This window comes from Calidris pugnax, unplaced genomic scaffold (assembly GCF_001431845.1).
Source record: "Calidris pugnax isolate Ruff unplaced genomic scaffold, ASM143184v1 scaffold18, whole genome shotgun sequence".
Classification (NCBI taxonomy): Eukaryota; Metazoa; Chordata; class Aves; order Charadriiformes; family Scolopacidae; genus Calidris; species Calidris pugnax.
The window spans coordinates 8,685,418-8,707,847 of NW_015090812.1; the positions used below are offsets into that span (position 1 = coordinate 8,685,418).

The 22,430-nt window shown below is 38.4% G+C and overlaps 1 protein-coding gene across 4 annotated transcripts in view; it reads right to left on the bottom strand.

The window, feature by feature from the left end:
- MAST2 (microtubule associated serine/threonine kinase 2) overlaps positions 1-22,430 on the bottom strand; it is a 175,118-nt gene that overhangs the window by 88,745 nt on the left and 63,943 nt on the right. The window lies entirely within an intron of this gene.

The following is a 22,430-nucleotide window of genomic DNA, read 5'->3' on the forward strand; positions in this document are numbered from 1 at the left end:
CTTTATAACTACATGAAGCACATCAGGGACATTTTGCTTATTTTTTTAATTAATCTTCCATCTTTAAACGAATCCCGTCTTTTCTCTTAAGTAGGCTAAGTGGATTTTAAATTAAAAAATAAATAAGCTTACAATGCCATCTAAATCAGTTTAAAAACAGAAATCCATTCTCCCCCCCCCCCGAAGTCAGCCACGCCACACATTACACGTCAGTCACAGTAAACATGAACTCCTACGTAGCACCTGGTGCCCACAAAACAACCCAACCGGCTGAATTCTGACAACAAAACACAAGCAGGAATCATGTGTGATGCACAGCAGAGGGTTCCCACACACTCCCTTGCACATCAGCCACAAGTTCACTTTTCCCCTTTTGTGCCCGTAGATGCTCCTTGCCATGTTTTTGCTTTTTCCAGGGTCTAAACAAAACCTCATTGTAGCTGCCTTTTTTTTTTTTTAATTTCAATATGCAATCTATTTTCTTTCTATTGTGGCTTTTTTAAGCACTTCTGCCAGTAGGAAAGCTAATGATGTTCTCATATTTCAGCCTTCTTGAGTGGCTTTTTATCACAGACATGAGAAAGATGACAATCAACAGCTGGCACTGCCTTCCATGCACAATACAGCCCTTTAAAAATACATATAAATGCCTGGGAGAAAGAAATCCCAGTAGGCTCCCTTTAGCTTTCCCCAGAATCACATGAAAGAATTAGACGGTCTTCATAACTTTCCATTAAATAATGGCACATTTTAAATACATGCATTTATCAGGAATCACAGTATCTGATTCAGCAAAACATGCCCTTCCATCTGAGCTTCAAAACAGGGAAATGTGATTTTGCGTTCTGCAGGAACTGCATCTCTGTTGAACACAACCATCTCTTCTTTTGCTTTTAAACATTGATATTGAATCTAAATCACATTCTGCTTTGCTATCACTAAGTTAAGAGTAAAACCAGACAAAATTCTGCTATTATCTACTAATGATGAGAAAAAAATAAACATATTCATTTTTGTATCCACATAATTACATACAGTCAAGTCTAGAAACTGAAGAACAGCGTTTTAATATTACATTCAGGATATTACATGACCTTCCAATTCCAATAAAGTCTGGCTTTGAAAACGTATAAAAATACTCAGATCTAGTCTGTCAGCTAAAACATGAATTGAAATTCCCAAGCAATAATGGAGGGGGAAAAGCGCTCAGTTAACTTACAAAATAAACGCACCACAACAAAAATAATTTCCTGACTGCTTATAGTTAAGCAAATACGATCACCACCAGCTAAACCCCCTAAATTTATATCAATTGTGCTTTTTTCAATAGTGATTGGAAACTCAGCAGTGGAAGACATATCACTGTACTCAGCATCAGCCCTTCCACATCTCTTACGGGAAGGACACAAAATGGAGAAGCCATTTTAGGAGAAGACTCTCCATGGCCACCAGCGTCGACTGCTCTAGGGCAGCGTTAACCCAGTGAAACCCTCTCTGTCTTCCACTGCTCTTGGGGAACAGAGGGCACCCCAAGCGGGACAGGGGGTAGGGGATGTTTGCCATCATCTGACGCCCATCCATCCACCCGTCATGCTATTTAATGCGGTTCTGCGGAGCACTTACTCAGGAACTGCAAAAAGCACTTTGGGAATTATGTAACGCTGGTTCACAAACAGCAGAAATTTCTTTAACACTTCATATTCCTGCTTTTCAAAATGCCCGTTCCACTACCAAATGCCTGTTCCAATACCAAAATCTAATCTAGCAAATCAGCATCTGCAAAGCGCTCACTTCAGGACTGTCCCCAAACGGTAACTACAGAGAAGTTCAGAGCACCCAAAAAAAACCGTGAAGACACCACGCTTGGAGATGCAGTGGTTTTGCTACAAAAACAGAAGAACACAATGAAATCGTCAAATGTCTTTTAAAACATGTCATGTCTTAAAATATGACAATGTCAACAGTTGCAGAATTCACTTTAGTTGTAACAAATGTATGAAGCATAAGGATTTTCTCACATTTACAATGACAAATGAAATCATTCTAAAGAACTGTATTACTTCTCTGCATGATAAGCAAAACATTTTGCAAAATTAGGACTAGAAACTCCTCACTAGTTTAAAAATAAAGGCTTCTGCATATCAGAAAGCATGTCAAGAAAAACAGCGCATTCAAATAAATAGGTTATGAGTTTTCTATTTTATTTAACTCATAAAAGCATTAATGTGTCTTTGTGAATTCCTGATGCTGCACTATTCCAAGCCTGAAGAAACCTCCTTCCTTCTAAAATTCTTCCACTTGCCTTTCAGGATATTCAGTCTCCATCAATCTCCCTAATGTACCTTCTCCACTTCATGCCCAACTTGTCCTCGGAACAGACCACCTGCAGAACATTTCGGCAGCTCCTGTGATGATGGAGTATTTCTCTGCTGGCCAAACCTGTAGCTTCCAGGGCCCTCCTAATGACATCGCATCCACCGGACAGTTATAAATAGTCAGTGTCAACGACTTCCCCGATTTCTCTTCTTTACCATTACCAAAGTAGGACATTAATTAAGCCTGACATTAAATGAGAATGCAATTAGGCAAACAGTCCACACAAAACCCATTACTTTCTGGATTTCTTTCATAGCAGCTACATTTATCATTAAATAAACTCACTTGGTATGAGAGCATCTTCTTGTAAATAAAATCTGTGATTTTAAAAGTCAGCTGAACTCTTTGTAAAGTTTGAAGTGGAACCAGGGAAACCATTGAGGTCATTTTCAAAAAGAATGTCCCAAAGGTCAAAACTCTTGTAACTGACTACATTTTAAGTTGACTATATATCAAGAAAAGTTCCCACAAAATATTCTTGACTAGAAATATTTTTTAAATATTTCAACCAGGCTGAAACATGGAGTAGTCCACTAGTTTCCAAATGAAGATAACTTCCTGACTCACATTAGAGTGAAGGAAAACTTACAAGGGAAACCAGCTGAAATACTAATTGGAAAAAACCCTATCTCTTCCTAATTGTCCATTCATTTGAATGGTTACATTGTATTAAGTGTCACATAAATACATGATGCTTTCAGACTTAACTTTTTTTACTAGTCATATAACTTTTTTGAATAGCCTCAAACCCATAAATTATTCACTAGAAAGACCCAGAAATTAAAACCGTATTACTAGCAAAGGTAAATGGTTTGGAGGAGTCACAAAAGAAAAGATACATTCTTTCTCTATAAAGAGAATAACTTTAAACAGTATACCTATCAAGCACAGAAAATTATTCTATTATAAGGAAGCTTCAGTTAACGCAGTTGAACTGAAGAGGTATCTGTTCCGTATCACTAACAATATAGTTAAAACCACATAATGTGTGAAAACTCCAGCAGAAAACTTTGATCTTTCTAAACAAAGAAAGGAAAAATGTTCTTCCTATATGCTTCGAAAACAGGAGGGCTCCTTTAAGAAAAATTACATGGAAGATGTGTGTTGAGCTATTTGGGGCATCATTATTATTTGAAGAGTGACCTACGCAAATGAAGAACAGACTGTCTTTGAGCAGACTACAATCTCGAGACATGTAAGTAACAGTCTGACAGGAAACATTAAGTTGAATATATCGTTCATTTTTCTGTCGTTATTTGCTAGGTTATATAATCTTAGATTTCTTCCTTTTCTGGTAGAAATCACTCCCCTGCCCCGAAATCACCAAGCCAATACAGAGCTAAGGAGCCATACTCTTCTGCTACAGTGGTTCATGCAGATTTCAATAGATATCTCTGCATAAAGGGGTTCCCAAAGACACATTTATCTGAGATTAAAATAAGACCTGATGGCCAAGTTTTTTGGGGGTGAAGAACAACCCAGCTTCCCTCTGGTGTGCATTTCCCATTCAGGGAACATCCTAGTCACTGCACTAGTTAATGATTCAAAGGACCAGAAACGTTTACTGAACCGAGGCAGAACTAGCTATCAGGCACCGTACACTCATATGCCTGAATAAAAGCTGCCAACTTCTCATGTAACTTTAATCCAGCACAGTAACTGAATTAACAGGGCTTGCCATCATAGTGGATAGCCTGAAATGCTATCTAATTCTCTACAACATCACTGTACATCTTAAGCATAAGTGACTGCTCTGATTTCATAGTCCTAAACAAAAATTGTACTCACTTAGATATAGAGGATGTTAACTACAATTAGTATTTTCTAGATAAAAACACTACCAAATTGTTACAAGAAACAAGCACTGCTAAAACACAAAGCTAATTATGTCCCAAATCCTATGAATATTTAATAAGAAAGATTCTTTCTTTGTATTTCTATTTACAAAAATATCACTTATTAGTATGTTAATATTCCATATCACCTCATTCTTTCCAAATAACATGAGTAAGATATTTGGCAACTTCAACACAACATAAGCTTGATATCATTTCAAGCTCACAAAATTGATGATTGGGCTCAGATGCCATGGAAAGGTCAATTAGCCTCTTTAAATAAGTTACTAGAACTCACATTCTTTCCCTAGCCCTGTCTTCGTTATGTGCGATTCAAATGTCAGTTGTCTTATTTAATCAAATGTAACCTCCATATGTGAGTCAAACACCATAAATAAATGAAATGTTATTTGAAAAATAACGATACTGAACATCAGCTCTGAAAATTTCATTTCATGTTTATGCAGAAATCTTCTAGCATTTTATCCAAAATGTTCTTGAAGACACTCAGTAACACCTGCAAGAAACACAGCATCACAGTGAAAGGCTATAACCTCATTGTCCTCATCCAAAGATTTTTCCTCCACCAGACAAAATTTATCCAAAGGAAAACATTGCCACCATGGCATTTCTTCATCTTTATCATGTATTATTTATCACAATGCACCTAAAACTTTCTTTCTAACCTGTAATACAGCATTAACAAATTCACCGTGCAAGAGGATTTGCAAACAGGAAGGTATCTTCATCTCTTCTCCTGCCACTTCAACCTGCATCAAGCACTTGAAGAACTGAAGAATTACGGCACTTGCATCGCCTCCAGTTCTGAATTCTTCCACCTCTGGCTCCCTGTGCTCAGTATCGGGACTGGGCTATTTCTAAATTCTCCCGTAACAGGGTTTTTGTATATAACCCAAAGAATTGTGACACACGCTCCTCGACAGCCATTGCCCGTAGCCCATTCCAACAAGATTGAGGCAGCAAAGCAAATTTGAAAAAGCAGGTGTTATTACCCTGTGCTTGACTGGGAAACTACAGTGCAGAGCTTAAAGGACAAATTAAGATAAAAAGCAGCAAAGGCAGTTGGCACACTTTGTGCCTTTGTAGGGATTGAAGACTGAAGAAGAACTATCAGCGGATGGTTAAATCTAAACCAAGAAAAGACAAGAGTAATTAAGGTAAAATGAGCAAAGGAAAGAGCAAAGAGAGGGAACAATGTTGTTATTCAAGTGGGTGAATCAGAGGGATTTTAGTTACTCAAATCACAACTAGTAGCTCAAAACAGAGCAAAGGGCTCCCCTTGTCTATACAAGACCACAAACTTCCAAGACCTGTGCAGACACCGTGCCGAGAACCAACGTGGTGCCTCCAGGCTCAGGGCTACACCTGGTAACCTCCAGCAGGGACTGCTTTCACCTCTTTGACAGCATCCTGCCCAAAAGACCAAATCCAACCTGAAATTATAAAACAAGCCCTGGCATCTGATTTTTTTCTAGGCATAATTCAGGCTGCTTACTCCAACCTGAACCTCCGGTGCAGGACCTTCCACTCGTTTGTTTTCCAGCTTAATACACTCTGGCTGGGCTGAAACATGGAGGATATTCTAAAGCCCTTGCATTTACCTCGGCTTTTCTGAGACAAAAAGCTTATTTTGTAGGATGTTGGCTAAGAAGAGTTATTCTGGGAGCAAGGGGAATGCTAATGTAATGAACAGACTAAGAGGATGAATTTTACATTTTCAAACATAAATTCTTAATGAAGTTAGAGCGTGGGATAAGAATAGACTTTACAAAATAAGCCATGGTACAGAAGAGACATGAGAAATCAAAACCATGCTTGGGAAACATCATGAGTGCGGGTATACACACAAAAAAAGGATAAGAAGTTCATCCACTTTTAAAGGCAGAATTACATCCTAATTTGGCCATGAATTTTTAACAGAAATTGGTCCCTATTTTAGTTACTCCTTTGGAATAATATGAATCTTCACAGCAAAAGCTTAGCTTTTAAGATTAAAGTCTGGAAAAGCTGTGATAACATATCATCAACTAGCAGCCAAACAAATTACTCAAGGTTGTGAGCCTCAGAAAAATACAAAATGTAGAATTGAACATGAGAACAAGCCCAAAACACTCATTTTTATATCACTACAGGTTGACATATCTCTATAAACTGTTTTACAGTAATTCTGGGAAACCCACAAAAGTTGATGCCTTACAAAAGTAATGTTTCCTAAAATATATTTAGAAGCTCTTCTAAGGAAGACATTTATTTTATATATGACTTCTAACATGTATGTCTACCTATATATAAGTAGGGACATACATATTAGAAGTCTGGAACACAGAAGCAGATTTAATAAATTAACGTAAATTGGCCCAAGCTGAATTCTCTGCTTTGAAGTAAAGTAGAGAATAGACAGATATGGAACTCGTCATGATTTCTGCAGTCTCTAGAGAAAAATTCATTTTAAAATACTAAAAACAAAATTTGCAAGTTTGAAATGCTAAATCTTACTATACTCTACTGTAACACATCCAAAGTGGCACAAATAAATCTAAATAATATAGCTAGGAACAAAAATATATAAAAGGATTGCTCATTTTTAAAATGAATATGATTTTGATAGCCCACCTTACCAATGACGTTTTAAAATATCTCAGAAATAAACAAAAAAGGAAATGTGGATAAATGGGAATATTCACCCTGTAGTCACTTTCTTTTCTTCCCAATTTTGATTAGCAGAGCTTGCATTATACAGATTTTACAGATAAGGGGAAGAAAAAAAATTACCAAAATTTAAGGAAAATGTATGCCACTTTTAATATTTTCTAACAAAACCAAATCTAGGCTTCTGCTCTACCTATAATAATGCAACTAGTAATAAAAAGCAAATATTTCCAGCTCTTCAAATTATTTGGTACAACACACAAACTACTAAACAAACAGATAAGCCCAGACAGCATAGATCATGCATGCAAATAAACACCACCTGCTTGGCCGAAGAATGTTACTTTCCGCAGAGAAAACAGGGCTTGCAAAATTATCAAATAAAGCACTTCTCACAACACCAAGCACTTACAACAACAGTATGTACAAAGTAGACCGTGGCCTCCTATGGTGTAGTCTGCAGCTGCCCTTGTTCTTAATAAGAAGGGGAAAGTTGGAGGAGCGACAGGTCAGAGTTTTATGATCCATCTTGACAGGAGAGGAGGCTGCGCGCACTAAGCCATGGGGTGCAGGCTGGAACACGTCCCCATGGGCTGCTCCTCTATGGCGAAGATGAATGCAGCTGTAATCAACTCCATTTTGTTCAAATTAATTGCAAGTTCTCCACCAGGGCAAGGCAGACACTCCTGACTTAAAGGAACACTCCTGGTCGATATTTGTGTGTTGATTCACTTGGAAAATTGGACATTTAATGATTTTGAAATCTTCCAATTTCTCAGAAGTGGAGTGAACAAACAGTTGCATTAAAACGAAGTGCGGAAGAAACACACTGATAAGGATTTTTACCAGATTTCTTCTGGTTGAACTTTTTTGCCCTAAACCTTTGCTGAGAATTCTAACTTGACCTGTTCTGTTGTTACTTTAAATTTCTCATCTATTGACAGATAAACCTGAGAATTCACAGGAACACAAAAATAAGAACAATATGATAGAGAGCACAAAAAATAATATTCACCTTCTCAGGCAAGCTATAACCCAAAAAGCATTATCACCTCTACTTGTGCAGCAGGTCTTCTAATAGAATCAAAAGTATTACTTCCCCAACTTTTTTGTTTAGTGTTTATATAAATAAATGCCTGTCTCAGCCCAGAGATGTGATGATGTGACTCTCATTGCACAGCAAGTCTTTCCCAGACAGCAGGATCAATAACATCCCTGCTCTAAAGACCTGAAGGGCTAAAGAAAGGAAAGGAGAGGGAGGACAGGAAGGAAAACAAAAGCGCACAGAGCTCTTTCACCACAGCAAAGATTACGGTTTGAAGATTTTATTTTAGAACATTAATAATTCATAATGACAGTGTAATGTAAACTAGGTTAGAAGATTATGCTCTCAAGTACCACACAAGGGATTGAATGACAGGATAATAACCACTAGCCAAAGCAGCAAAATTTTAGGAGATAAATGAGGGGAAGAGAAAACTTGGAGGACTAGATGAACAAAAATAGGAAAGAGATATATTGAAGAAAAGGGGAGTATGGACGCAGTCTGTACAAAGAGAGCATGAAAGGATACGTTACAGAGGCCAAAGCTCTTTTGCAGGCCTTTTGGCATAGTACAGTTTTGAATATTCTAACAAGAGCTTAAATTTGAGACAAAAGTTCAACATAGCTCAGGATAGCGAGACACATCTCAAATAGGATACAATTTTTAAAACCGGTGGAATGTTTTCCCGAAATCTTCTTTCCTTCTTTATATTCTAAACTTTCCTTAAGCTTTCAGGTTGATATTGATCCACTAAATGGTACATCTGTCCAAATTAGAAATTGCAACTCATGGCTTCAAACACTAATTTTTAAAGAAAACAGATCTGAAAGGAATCTCCTGCTCATGGGCAGGAATAGTCCTGTACTAATGCAAGCAGCTGTGTCATATAATCTCTGTTTCTCCCCAGCTCAAATCGACACTGGGTACTCGCTATTAGTACATCTCTACCATCGCTGCTTCAGTGCGGGATATTAACGGGCCTGTTTACATGTTCATCAGTTTTCCAAGTCAAAACTAAAAATAGCACCTGATCGCCTCACAGTACAATTAAGAACAAGTTTTGGAAGATGCATGGAACTGTCTATCAAGAATAATAAACACATGACTGAGTGGTTAAGAATATATGTTTCTTTCTCAGAATGATTCCCTTGCCAGGAATCTTTCTGCGCACGGGTTGTTTCTGTATCTGTATTCAAGATCAAAAGGTCTTTGAGGGAGAGAGTATGTGGAAGGCAGGATTTTGTACAGAACTGGGCACACTATTATTGTTGGAGGAAATCATGCCTATTTGAGGAGAAGGAAAGAAAAATAAAAGCTTCAATATTTACTACAGTCTCTTAAAAGCCTTCTGAGCTTTTGGTTCCTCGCTAGAAGTTGTCCCAACCATCCCAAACTCTTTGAATAGTGTAGGGGTAGTAATTAAGTCAGCTCTTATGCAGGTGTACCAGAAGATCGTGGCCTTCAAACACCATTTATATAGAAAACCCAGTTATGAACCACTTGGTTTATAGGTGAAAAGGCTAGCAAACATTAAAGCCCTCCACCTTCTGAAGTCATGAGTACATACTCCCCCCTGGGAGCCTCCAGTTCCCCACGTCAGACCCCGAGGTTATGCTTTACAAGTGGTCCCACGGAGGGCAGCCAAAGGATGAGCCTGGAACAAGACAAGAATTCACACCTCAAGTTCCAAACCCCAGGGTTTAACTCTTCTGCTACTGCAACTCCAGGGAGGATGCAGGGATTTTAGAATTTACATAACATCTTCACATGAAAAAATTATACCATTCCGGCCACCATGCCTGAGTATTTCCAAACATGTGGCAAGCACATGGACAGTTTCTAATCAGCATAAGAAAGACAAAAAGTTTTCAGAGCCTGTCAAGTTTTAGGTATCACCAATGTGTCCCCCTCCCCCTGCAGCCTCCATCTCCTAGATGGGAAAAACTATTCCCAAGAATAATAACTAGTCCAAAAGAAAAAGAATAAAGAGAAAAATTTCCATTAAAAAAGAAATGAATTCTGGGAAACCCATTCATTCATTCAATGTGAGATGTAGATTACAATTCAGTTGCCAAAAGATTACCTACTCAAAATTCACCATTTCACATTATGCATAATGATATATTCACAAAGTTGTTCTGTTACTCATTATTCCTGAATTGCTTATCGACATTATTTCCAAAAGTGACATTATACTGTCTGTCTTGCAGTCAACTGACCAATTATTTAGCACATTTAAGAAAGCAGAACCTGTACCAAATCAAGCTCTAAACTTGCTGCAAAAACAGAACAATTTCCAAATGACATTCAAGCTGAATATGGTCCTCTTCATTAATCCCTGACATTTGTCAAATAGGAAATTCTAACTAAAATAAACTCTTAAAACCCATATCAAGTGACTTTCAACTAAAAGGAAATTTAAGTAGAGATAGGAAACTATCACCAACTCTTGACAAGCCTTGAGGCATTTCAAAATAAAAAATATAAAGAACCTCATCAAGTTTGAATTCCAAAATGTTTTTTATCCTCCCTAAAAATATGCAACTTCTCCTGTTAAAAGGTGCTGCCCTGCTGTTGTAAAATATATGTAGTCTTCAAAACCCAAAACACAGGTGATTTGGGGTGGTATGTGTCAAGAATGCATCCTTACACTATGGAAGGGACCTCCATACCTGCCTTTAAGTAGGAGGACTGGAGTTCTACGACCTTCATCAAGACAAACCAGCAATCCCAATGCATAAGAAAAAGAACCATGGTATAACAGAGAACCCCATTCAGAGAAGGTGGATGTCTCCACCCCCACCCCTTGGTGAAGATGAGCTGACCACCTCCCTGCAACACCCAGGAAGCCCATCTATTTACTGCATAAGAGCAGACTCACTGAGGACGGCCCACACCAAACCACACTCATGCACCCAAACAAGCCATAGCCCTAAATATAGGTCTCCCCTCATCCACTGCAACAGCTTATACGAAAAAGGCTTTAAATAAAGGCAGGCAACCCTCCCAACACATTTGCTGAACGTCTACATATAACATATTCTTGTTACTTACCACAGTTATTGATTAAATGCTTGTTTCCTAGAATAGGCTTTTTATGTAAATAAATTAATATATTCCTAAATTATATCACAGATGTCCATAAAATCCTAATTATATAAAACTCATAACATTTCAATTACACACTGATCAAGTAATTATGTATTGTGCTCAAATACTGAGTATTTTGGAGCAACATTAGGTTTCCAATTTTGTTTTACTTAAATGAGACAGCAATGATCTGACCACCATCACATACAGAAATGATGACCAGATTTTGTACAAGCTACAGAAAAAAAAAAATCTATGAAAGTATTCTGCAAAGCTATAAAAAATTAATAGCTATTATCAATAGACTTTATTAAGGCTAGTATCTCCAAGGGAAAACATTCTTATAAAAATAATCTCTACCATATATCCCTATAAGAACATGTTCCACAATTGGCATGAATTCAAGGAATCAAAATAGCATGAGAAAATATCCCTTGAATAATCCAGCTGAACCCACTCTTCCCTTGATTTGTTCGGGTAAAGCAGATTTCCACTGAGACTCCACCTCACCTGCAGCAACCAGAGATGCCAGAAATACAGCACCTGAACACTTTCATCCTTGTTACCACAAACAAATCAATCCATTTCTAGAATTACTGAAACTAGTTTATATCTTCCTGAGCACGTTATAGAGGGTGCAATGTTTTTTGAAATGGAATTCCTTTAATCTCAAGGCCCATCACTTCCAAGTTAGAACAATTAACTCATGACATCATTTAAGCAACTTGATATCAAGAAATGCTGTAAATCCATGTTTTGATTAAATTAATGGACAAATATGGGTGTACAAAGACTTGCCAACTCATAAAGAGGACCAGCTGTGAAACATGGCCTCATTTTCTTCTTCAGTAATTTGACTTCCCTGCTACCCCCAGAAGAGTGCAAGCCAGATCCCAAATATGAGACTCAATACCTCAGTTTAATTTTGGACATCATTCTCTTTTCTTCCTAAAGATATATAACCTTAATTCCAGCCCACAGATGCATCAATTATTGCAGCCTTATTTCACCTGCTATCTATTTATTTTTATTGTAATCATGCCACTTCACATTTCCATTTACTCTTTTGAAAGGTTTACATTCTTTTCAGTTGTTCAAAGGCTATATATAAAATATTTTCACTCTTAATTAGATTAATTCTTTCAGAAGCCAAGAAGATCCATGCTAGCTGTAGAACACACTTGACGTCAGATGCACCAACAGTTGTTGATCCATCCTTGTAAAAGTATCGACACCACAAAAGAGAGGCAAGAAAGGGAAACCTATGTAGATACTTGCAAACACAATATATAGATGGCAAAAAATGAGAAAGATTTAACATTAAAGCATATGCTTTTCCACCAGTTCCTAGTATGACTTGCATGGCCATGGAAATGAACCACAACCTGGCTAACCTGAGGGTGTTAAACTGAGTAGATCAATGATGGTAATAACTCGCCAAGATGGACCTTTGCTCTCAGCAAGCAGGAATGGCTATCACTGGTACCGTAACCAAGTAAACAAAACTACAACAAAGAACACCAGGATAAAACAGGATCAAGAGCTGCACAGGTGAAAGCAACAAGGACGAAAATAAAAAGTTATTATAGTAGAACTAAGCTCTTACACAGAGCTATGTATCTGTGAATCATCAACCATTCAGTATTTAGAGAGCAGATGGCTGGAAGGTCCCCATATGTGAAAAATATTATTATCAAGGAGAGTCCATAGTAACAGTGGAATATAAAACGACACCAAGACTTTTATACGAACTGTTCCTTAAGAGAAAATTACTCACTGGCCCGTGTCAAAAGCCTGAAGATTGAAGGGTTCTCAGAAAAAAAAAGCAGCAAGTACCAAAAAGGCTTTTGAAAATAGTTGATAATCATTAGATCTCCTCTCCAAAAAGAACAGTTCTCAATTGACTTCAACAGTAATCTAATTTTGAGAATTAATTACTACTTACAAGTCTGTTAATTAGCCCCAATGCTAAACACCATTTAATCACCCTTGTAAAGCAACATTACCCAATACCAGCTTTTAAATAAGAAAAAATAATTTAAAATTTTATTGAGGACAATGACATTAAAATGTTGAGAAAGCTCTTCAGTCACTTCACTGCAAGTGCTGCCCAAATGGGTACCATAGTAAGAATTTTCATCAAGTGCTGCCCAACGTGCAGGGAAAGCATCAGGAATGCTGGGCAAGCACCTCTCTCTCCATGTCAGTGAAGTATTGACACACAGTTTCCTGTGCTGACAACCTGATTTCCACTCAACAGATGTAAGATATGTTACTCTCCATTAGAGGGACAGATGCCTAAAATAGCCCAACTTCACATTTTCTTGTTACTCCTACCAGAGCTGGCCAGCAAGAGTGATCTCCCTCTGAAATAACAGTCTAGATTCAGGGACTATTGCATTACCACCTGATGAGTAACTGAAATTTGATGAGCTACATCCACACTGCAGCATGTGAACTTCAAAACCAGCCCTCTGATGGCTCTGCTGGCTCAAGTTTTAAGGAGGTACCACTGAGCTCCGATTTCATAACCACACACACACAAAGATCTCTATCTTGTATTAGCCTTTGTCTGTGACAACCTCGCTGGGTGAAGTTTCTTCTTAGTGAAGAAGCTGAAGGTTTCCACTGGGGCTGCTGATGGCCATACATGTTCCATAAGAGCACAACGTGGAGGAAGGAAAAGTGCATCAGGCAAGCTCTCAAATGCTTTAATACAAACTGAGCTGGTTTGGACTTTTTTTTTGTTTACTGGGACAAAACTCTTGGACCCCACATTTAAGCCTCCTAACAACAGGCTTGATTTTACTGATTATCCTTTTAAGTCCCCATGTCTGGAGACAGAGGCTTTTTTAGCTTCTCTAAGAAACCAATGTGGATTTACAGTGAATAGAACAGAGTACAGTATATTAGCACAGACCTGTTCTTCTAGGCATGGAATTCTAAGGAGCCCACTCCAGGCTGTATTAAGCTGGTTTTCGTGACACCAATGATACCTGTGAGGGTTCCTTTGCTCCATGGTACAAGTTGCACATGCACTCAGAAGGTAGCACAAGGTACAACCAGGAATTTGCATGCACACACAGGTAGACAGGTTTCCATTCCTCAATTAATTTTATATTCTTCCCTACGGCCTTAAACTACACATGAACTAGAAAAATTTGTACCAACAAGCAATATCACCTTCAACCCTAAATGACTGGAAGTTAATTACAACTACAGGGCTGTTCCCTTCTGTTAGATATTATTCTCTTAAACTATAAAGCTGTTAAGTTCACAAACGGTTACACCAACACCAAACTGTTAGAAATTCCTAGATGATACCTCTCCTTACCTCCACTGAAAGGGATGGCTGTAGCATGGACTAGACGGATTGCTCTGGGGTTGTGAGTTCAGGTAAAATACTAGAGGAGAAGTAACAAGTGCACAGTCAGCACTAAATGGGAATTTAAGGTGCTGAAGACCTGGAGCAGATGTAGGAGAGAACATGTACTGGTGAACATCACTTCCTCGGCAGTGGGAGAACAAAGGAGAGGAGATTCTGACAAGGTACCACAGCAGAAAAAAAATAAATCAGGGTCAATATCACATCTTCTACTTCAATAAAGAAAAAAAATAAAGATACTTCCAAAATATAAGTTATATCTTCTTAATAAATGCAATAAACTAAGTCATCCGTTTGATTATCATCCAATGCAAAATGTATTTGTCAGTCAATATATTATCTAGTCAAGATTATTTATCCACTATAAAAATCCTCCAATCTGGAATTATCCAAATTCTTTTTTGTAGTGATTCCCAGGCTTTCTGGAACACACACCACTGTCAATCCTTCATGTAAAACATTTAATTGAGAAAAATTAACAAAGTTGATAATGGCACCAGCAACAGACGTGGACCATTTGTATCACAGCCTTCACAATCTGGGAGCCATGGTTCCACGCCATGGCTGTGGCAACAATAGAAATACGCAATTCTGAAAACATGAATTACACAAACCATTAACTAGAAAACAACAGTGTTTTATAACAATAACTAATTACGCATGAAAGCAGCATTGCAAAATGCCTTTATTCTAATTTTAGCAATGGGGAAACTGACGCACAAAGAGGTTAAGTGACTTGTCCATAGCACATCCGTGGCAGCGTCAGGATTACAGCCGAGGACACTGATTCCCAGCTCTGTGCTCAGTTCTGTACACTATTCCACTTTTGCAGGGTTAGCAGCCAACACATATTTCTATACACGGAGAGCACGGAAAATTTCTCATAGTAGCTGCTTTCCGAAAAGCTGCAAACAGACTTAAACATAGAAGAGAGGTTCTAACACCTACTTTATTGTACTATACACGATGAGATGTCCTTCACTAGAAATAAAGTAAAAAGTATTATAAAGTGTGCTTATGCAGTAGAATACAAACCAGTGCCACCTCATTTTTACAACTGTAACTTTGATTTTGACTAAGGGATGAAAAAAGTTTCTATTTACCATATTTAAACATAAAAGTGAGCAAGAGGGAAATCTGGGGCATGCTCCACTTTTATTTGGTATTCAGACATTTTACTGTGGAAGTCCTGAAGTCAAGCATGTTTGTCAATGTCCCCTGCTTTAAATTTCCTAATGAATCCAAATACTTATCAGTAAGTAACCTTTACATATTGGAAATCCTCCCCACCAGCAATCTCTGCTTAAACAGCTGATGAGCTTTACAGTCCGCAGACAGAAAAGGTTAAGCCTGTGCCTCTTACCCTGCCCCTCCCTTCACTGACTACAGGATAGATTCATTTAACCTCCTCTACTTATACACATAGTATTAAATATACATCTTCCTAAATTTTAACTCATAGAAATAATCAATATAATTCCAAACATCATAAATAGCAGCTTTAATAGTTTTCAAAGCATTTGTAAAGGACTTTAATTAAAAAGGTATTGCTTGTTTAAATTTCATATGTAGAAATACATGTGGCAATATAAATAAAGATTTTTTTGCTTCAAATCTAAGAGTTTTCAATAGCATTCTTAATTGTAAAAGATAATAAAGGTAGCAAAGGTTTCTGTAAATCTGAGCCCTGTGACAGCTTTCTGGCAGTACTCTTTATATCTGAAGAGTGATCAAACTAGAAAGAGTTATAACCATTGAGTTTTACTACATTAATTAATGCTTGGTACAAAACCACACTGTACCCCATTTGAAAACATCTAAATATTGCTCTTTTTTGGCTATGCTTTATGGTAAATGCTCCAAAAAAATAAAATGTTAAAGCTTCCAAACGAAATTTCGTGTACAGCCAAATAAGCATGACAGATAAAGAAGATTCTAACAAATAAAAGCAATGTCTATTGTCTAAGGTCTGGCTTGTTTTTCTTCACAGTTTCAATTTGAAATGCCTAAGTGCAATTTATTTCTCACAACAGTCCTTACTGGATCCGCAGAGATGGGGCTCCGAGCCTCTGTTTCCTCCGTTTCATCATTGTGCTGATGGTATTTTATGTTTCTTCCCAGCATAAGAGGCTTAGAGCTGGGGAGAAGAGCCCACCGTTATCACTCCAACGCAGAGCACAGAACAATCACTGCAATTCCAAGCTCTTCGTGTACCCCCAGTGCCACACAGACCTCAGCAGTTCAGTAACCGTCCAGATTAATCACACTGCTCATATCAAAAACCTAATTATTTAAAAAAAAAATAAATATGTATCCTCTGCGAGTCTATTCATAGCATCCAGAGAAAGGAAATGAAGCCCACCAGTACGAAACAAAGGTGCAGGAAAGTCCAAGAAACAAATTAGCCACCTGACCCGTCACGCAGCCAGCGACGTAGTCCTGACACACTCGGGCGAATCAGTGACAAACTTCTCCTGGGCTTCAAGGAGCAGCAACAGCCGCTCTCACCAAATCAAAAGGAAAGCGTAAAGCCAAAGAGGGAGAGCGATGGCACACTTGAAAGGATTCTGGCAGAAATCTCGTGTAGCAGCTTGAAAACTCACACTGCGATAGGAATAGAGTCCCCGCTCCCACCCCAAGCCCTGGCGGAGCCATCAGCGGTGCAAAGAGCAGCTGTTCTCCACCGGCGGGGGGGACACGCCAACCGGCCCTTCTTCAGAAATCAATCCCCTTAAGAACACGCACAACTTTAATCTGAAAACATCCTCCTGCAACTGCCAAACCGTGTTTCAGCTACAAACTTTATGGAGACTGAAAATAGAGCAATAGCAGCGGCAGCAGCCCAGGGAGCCAAATGCTCAAAGAGGGGAGGGGAAACATTTTCAGTAGGAGACAATGTTCCCTCGTGCAATGCAAGTCTTGCATTTTGGGTTGCAAGTGGCAATTTCAATCCGCTCAAAATCAATTTCATGCTATTAACAAAACTGCCCCAAAATAACGTCCAACATTTTTTAACTGTGTATCTGTAAGAAGGTAGCTTTCCCCAAAAAAAGATCCAAATATAGATAGACTTTAAAGTTTTAAAGACTTCATTTAGGCAGGTAAAATCTGCTATTCATGAGTACTCATCAACCAAGTCAAATTCCACATTATCTTCAGGTCCTCCCATGAGTCAAATCACAGCAGGAGTGCCTCACACTACAAGATCACAACATCCCAACAGCTATGTCCCATCAGGAGAACAAACCACCAGTCTCAGGGTCAGGGTGCCCAGGGTGGCTGGTCCTTAAAACAACCAGAGCCCCTGTGCCCTCCCCACCCCACCCACCGTGCCTTCAGAGTAAGAAAGCACAGCAAGCAACAAAAGGTACAAATTTGGTACATTATATCTTATTTTATTATACTTATTAAATGGGAACCTGGATTAAGTAGTGCAAACTTGACAATAAAAACTGCACAAAAGACTTTTCTCACTTTTAAATCCTTGATGAAAACCTCCACAAATTCTTTGCCTCTGAGATTACAGTATATACAGAACACTCAAATCCCCCCTATTCACTAAATCACTGCTTTTATAGAAACAATGCTTTCAAACTATTTTTAAAGCCTCATATAGGAATACCAACACTCCTACAGAGCCCTGCAGGAATAATTCGGCACGTTCCACCTCCAGAGCCAGCCCCACGTATCAGCTTAAGAGCACCAGGTTATTTTTGATCTGCTTCTGTGGAGCTCAGAGAAGGATGAGGTGGTTACAAAATACCAACTCTTTATCTCCCAATCAAAAAAAATAAGTACCATAAGCAGAAAGCATTGAACGGAGGCATTATTTTTTACTCTATTTCCAGATCCAAGACAAAACAGAGTGCACAAGTAGCAAAACTCCCTACACCTTTTCAGGATCCTTTTCTTTCCTTGCTCCTGGCAGGGAAACAGCACCGATCGATCCCCAGCAGAAATGCTCACCCACCAAGACGAACAGAAACGGAATTATATACTCCATTTCTCTGCAGATACAGGGGAAATTCCCACAGCACCTGAGCGCGGCAAGATAAAGACATAAACCAGAAATTTTTTTCCCTGTCATCAAACTTCTTGTTGTTTCCAAGGTCTAGGCGTTAAAAACAATACAAGTAGAAACTGATACAAATTGATATTCAGCATACCCTCCCAAGGAAACTCCTTGCTGTGTTTGTGTGTTGTTTTACTGTCAGGAAGCTGGGGGTGAGTTTAGCAAGTTATGATGAAGATTTGTTTAATGAAACACCCTATGAAACGTCTAGGGCTACGGAAATGAAGACCCTTCAGAGGTTTATAAGTAGAATAGGGGGACAGAAAAGGAGGTAGAGAAACAGAGAAAACAAGCCCCACAGTGGACATAAATTGCCTTGAGAAGAGATTAAAAGGAATAAAGACAACCATAAAAGCCTTGCACGTGTCTTCAGCAAACACTATAACGTTCTTACCACATTTTATAAAGCCAGACATAAAATCTTGAGGTAAATACTATTTCTTATCAGCACCTATCACCATCAGAACAACAGTTTATAAGATTTGATTTAATCAAATGTGTATTTTTACTGGATATATTTTGGATCATAATTGTTTTTCATTGTTTTTTACGCCTTCATGTTCTTTTTCTGTTCATACACAAACTTTAAAAGTATATTTATTTGATACAGATGGCTAATAGCAGGAAAGAATTAACAAAAATAACTTGCATCTGAAATTAAAAACTGGTTTAGCAAATTCAGTTTGCCGAGGAAATTACTCTTTTCAAATTTAGATATAATGCAGGACAGCAATATTTTATTTTTAGAAAATTTTGTGTTTAGATAGTACAAAAATTATAGCAACCCAAGATAGTGACTGTGCTTAAGAAACCGTGAGGATTTCAAATATAAATCCACATTTTTCATAAAAAAAAACTAAACGGGTCGATAAAGTTCATGTTATAAACAACTGAATTTCTTAAAAATGGGGTACTGAGCAAGAAAACAGATGGCTCAAATGCAACCCCAACTCGATTTAGTGACTGCTGATGTGCTGAGGAGGCGATGGGAGGAAATGGCAAGCTCCAGGATGGAGTTGTGCATCCTGCAGCCACAGTGACAACCTGGAGCTCACAGCCTGGCCTTTGGGATGCCGAGCTGCTGTTACACACATGGACACACACGAGCGCTTCGTCACCAGCCTCATCTCACTGCTCAGTCCCCACCTTTGTCCTTCCAAGTCCGGAGCGTCTCCAGCGCGCTTCCCACGCAGGTGCACATCAAAACCATCTCAAAGCTGAAGCCAACAATACAAAAACCAATCTCCATGCGTGCTGTAGCACCAAAAAACCAGAACTGGGTAATGGCTGAAAGGAATTAAACCACTTCTACTAATAGGATGGAGATCAAAGTTTGGGCCTATCAACTTCACATTCGCTGCTTGAAATTAAAGAAAATATTCATGAATGGTAATTATTTTCTGTGACCAAAGCATGAGAAAAACATAACCAATACATTTATATGCATAATTTATTAAAGGAAAACTTTGAACTCTGATCATTGAACCACACCAGAGACAGAATATAACCACTTGTTCCTGTTCTCATACTTGTATTATTCAACCTCTTGGCAGCCTACAACTCAGTTGAGTACAATTTCCTTTAGTGTATTAAACATAACCTCCCTACAGAAACACACACACTTCAAGCATATTAACAACAAAATGGTATCTAAATAATCAGGCATTCTTCTTAATGTCACCCTGCATACAATTCCCCCATCTGTTTTACATGCCTGCTCACTCCGTGCTGATTATTTCAAGATTAGACTGCAAGATCTCCAAGGGCCAAGCCATCCTTTATGGTGTGCTTGTGTTCCCTTCTGCCAATATGGAAGCAGGGCTGCTAATCAACAGACTTCACAGGCTCCATCCCACCATTCCTTCTGTTCAGCTCCTATCCAAGACCTTCCTTAGGTGATAAAGTTCCTCATGCTCTTCTGCCAAAAATACTGGGACATCTAACTACATTCCTTCTTTTTCTTATTACGAACACATGTAGCAACTGTTGTTGTCCATGCCTACAGTCGGTTCATGCACAATGAACTCGTACTGACCCTAGCAAATATGAAGCAATATGAGTCAGATAAAGAAAAAGTTAGAAGCATTGTCAGGAAGAGCTCACCCTTCTCCATTCGGCAATGACAAAGACCTGAGCTAATCCACAGTCTAAAATCTTTCTAAGATCAACAATGAACCAAAGCAATCACCAAGCAAGCAGCAATAATCAAGTCTTCCTTCTACTTCTGGCTGGCTGGAAAATAATTACTTCCTCCCCAAATACAATCTTTTTACAGGAGTAAATGCACCCCAGCCTCCAGCCTAGTGCACAGAAAAACGCTGAGTGGCTCTATATTTCTATATAATACAATTGCTAGTGAACTGCTACAAAGGGCTGGAGTTTGTGGAGAAAATGGATGCACCTCTTGAGGGCTTCTGGCTCCACGCCAGACACTTCATCCTTCTGTCAATTCCTGCTTGTGCTTCTGTCGGTGAACAAAAGTCAATGAATGACAGTCAGTGAATCGGGACCCAGCTACACCCAGAGCTACCCCTGCTCACCAGCTACAGCACAACAGCAGCTTTCAGAATAGATTTTATTTCCAGAACTTATTTTTGCTTACAAGGTTCACTGTTAAGTTGATACAAGCAGGGGAAAGGTCTCCAGAAGAACTGTATTTAAGGATATATAGTTCTGTATTTAAGTGTATATTGTTAGGCCACCCTTTTTGACAAAACAGTTGAAGCCATTTACACATATTATGTGTATATTAAATATATACACACACACATACAATGATTATTCCCTTTCTTGTATAAATTTCTCCAATTCCTGTTTCAAAGACTAAGAGTAGATTTGTTTAAAATCCAGTAAGCAACCTGATACTGGGATGTGCAAATCATGTGCATCAGCTCCACAAGACCCTTTTCAGTGAGCCTGTACACTTAACAGTACAGCATCAACACAAATTATACACAAGCCACAGAGCACTACCGACTTCTTAAATAGTTAAACTTTTCAAACAACAATAAATCATTTGATAGAACTGAACACAGAATCTGTAGTTTCAGAAACCGCCATCAAATAATCAACTAGATAACACAAGCAACTGCCTGAAGACATTTCAATTCTTCATAGATTTTCAGTCTCACTAGTAGCTGCAACCTTGCGCTTACAATTTATGGCCTGGATCTTCTTGACACAGGCTGCTAAATTTCTTCACGTAATGATGGCTTAAAAGGCACTCACTTGTGGAAGAAAACTGAAGCGAAGTAATGAAAAATGAAGGCGTTAAGTCAATATAGAAATACAACATCCAGTTATTTGGTTTAGTTACTGCTAAATAAAACACTACACATTAGAAGCACATCAGTTCTATCTCAGATATTTCAAATGTAAACGCATGAGTAGTTTTCTGTCATACCCACCTCCACCCTTGACCGAGGAAAGGGAGTATCTCTGGCATCCTCAATTTCAATTCCAAAAGTTTTGTATGAAAATATCTAAATTACGTTAAACAAAAACCCTACTGGTAACTCACTGCTTCACCATTTGTTTAGAGAACCTTCACAATTTTCAAATCACAAACACCACCTTTCTTAAAAATCAGTCAGTGTTTCTTGTTCTGTAAATAACTCCCTGGCTGGTTTACCATTGTCATATGAACTAAACAAAAAGGTCTGGTCATGTCCCGTTTTCAAAAAAAGCCCTTTTGATCCGTTGTATTGTTCAGCCCTGAGTCACTGGCACTTTCCAAACACTGCATTATCCAAACACTGTTTCATGTACAAAGGGGAGAGCTTACATTAAAAGACTGAAAATCATTTCTCATTAGAACCAGAAACCTGAGGAAGAAAGGTTATATGCTTTTGTGAGCTTCATGTTGGTAGGACACAAGCTTTGGGAAACAATTTTAAATCATAACGCAGTAAGAGGCAGTACGAAAGCTTTCTCTTTTATATAATGCAATCAATAACA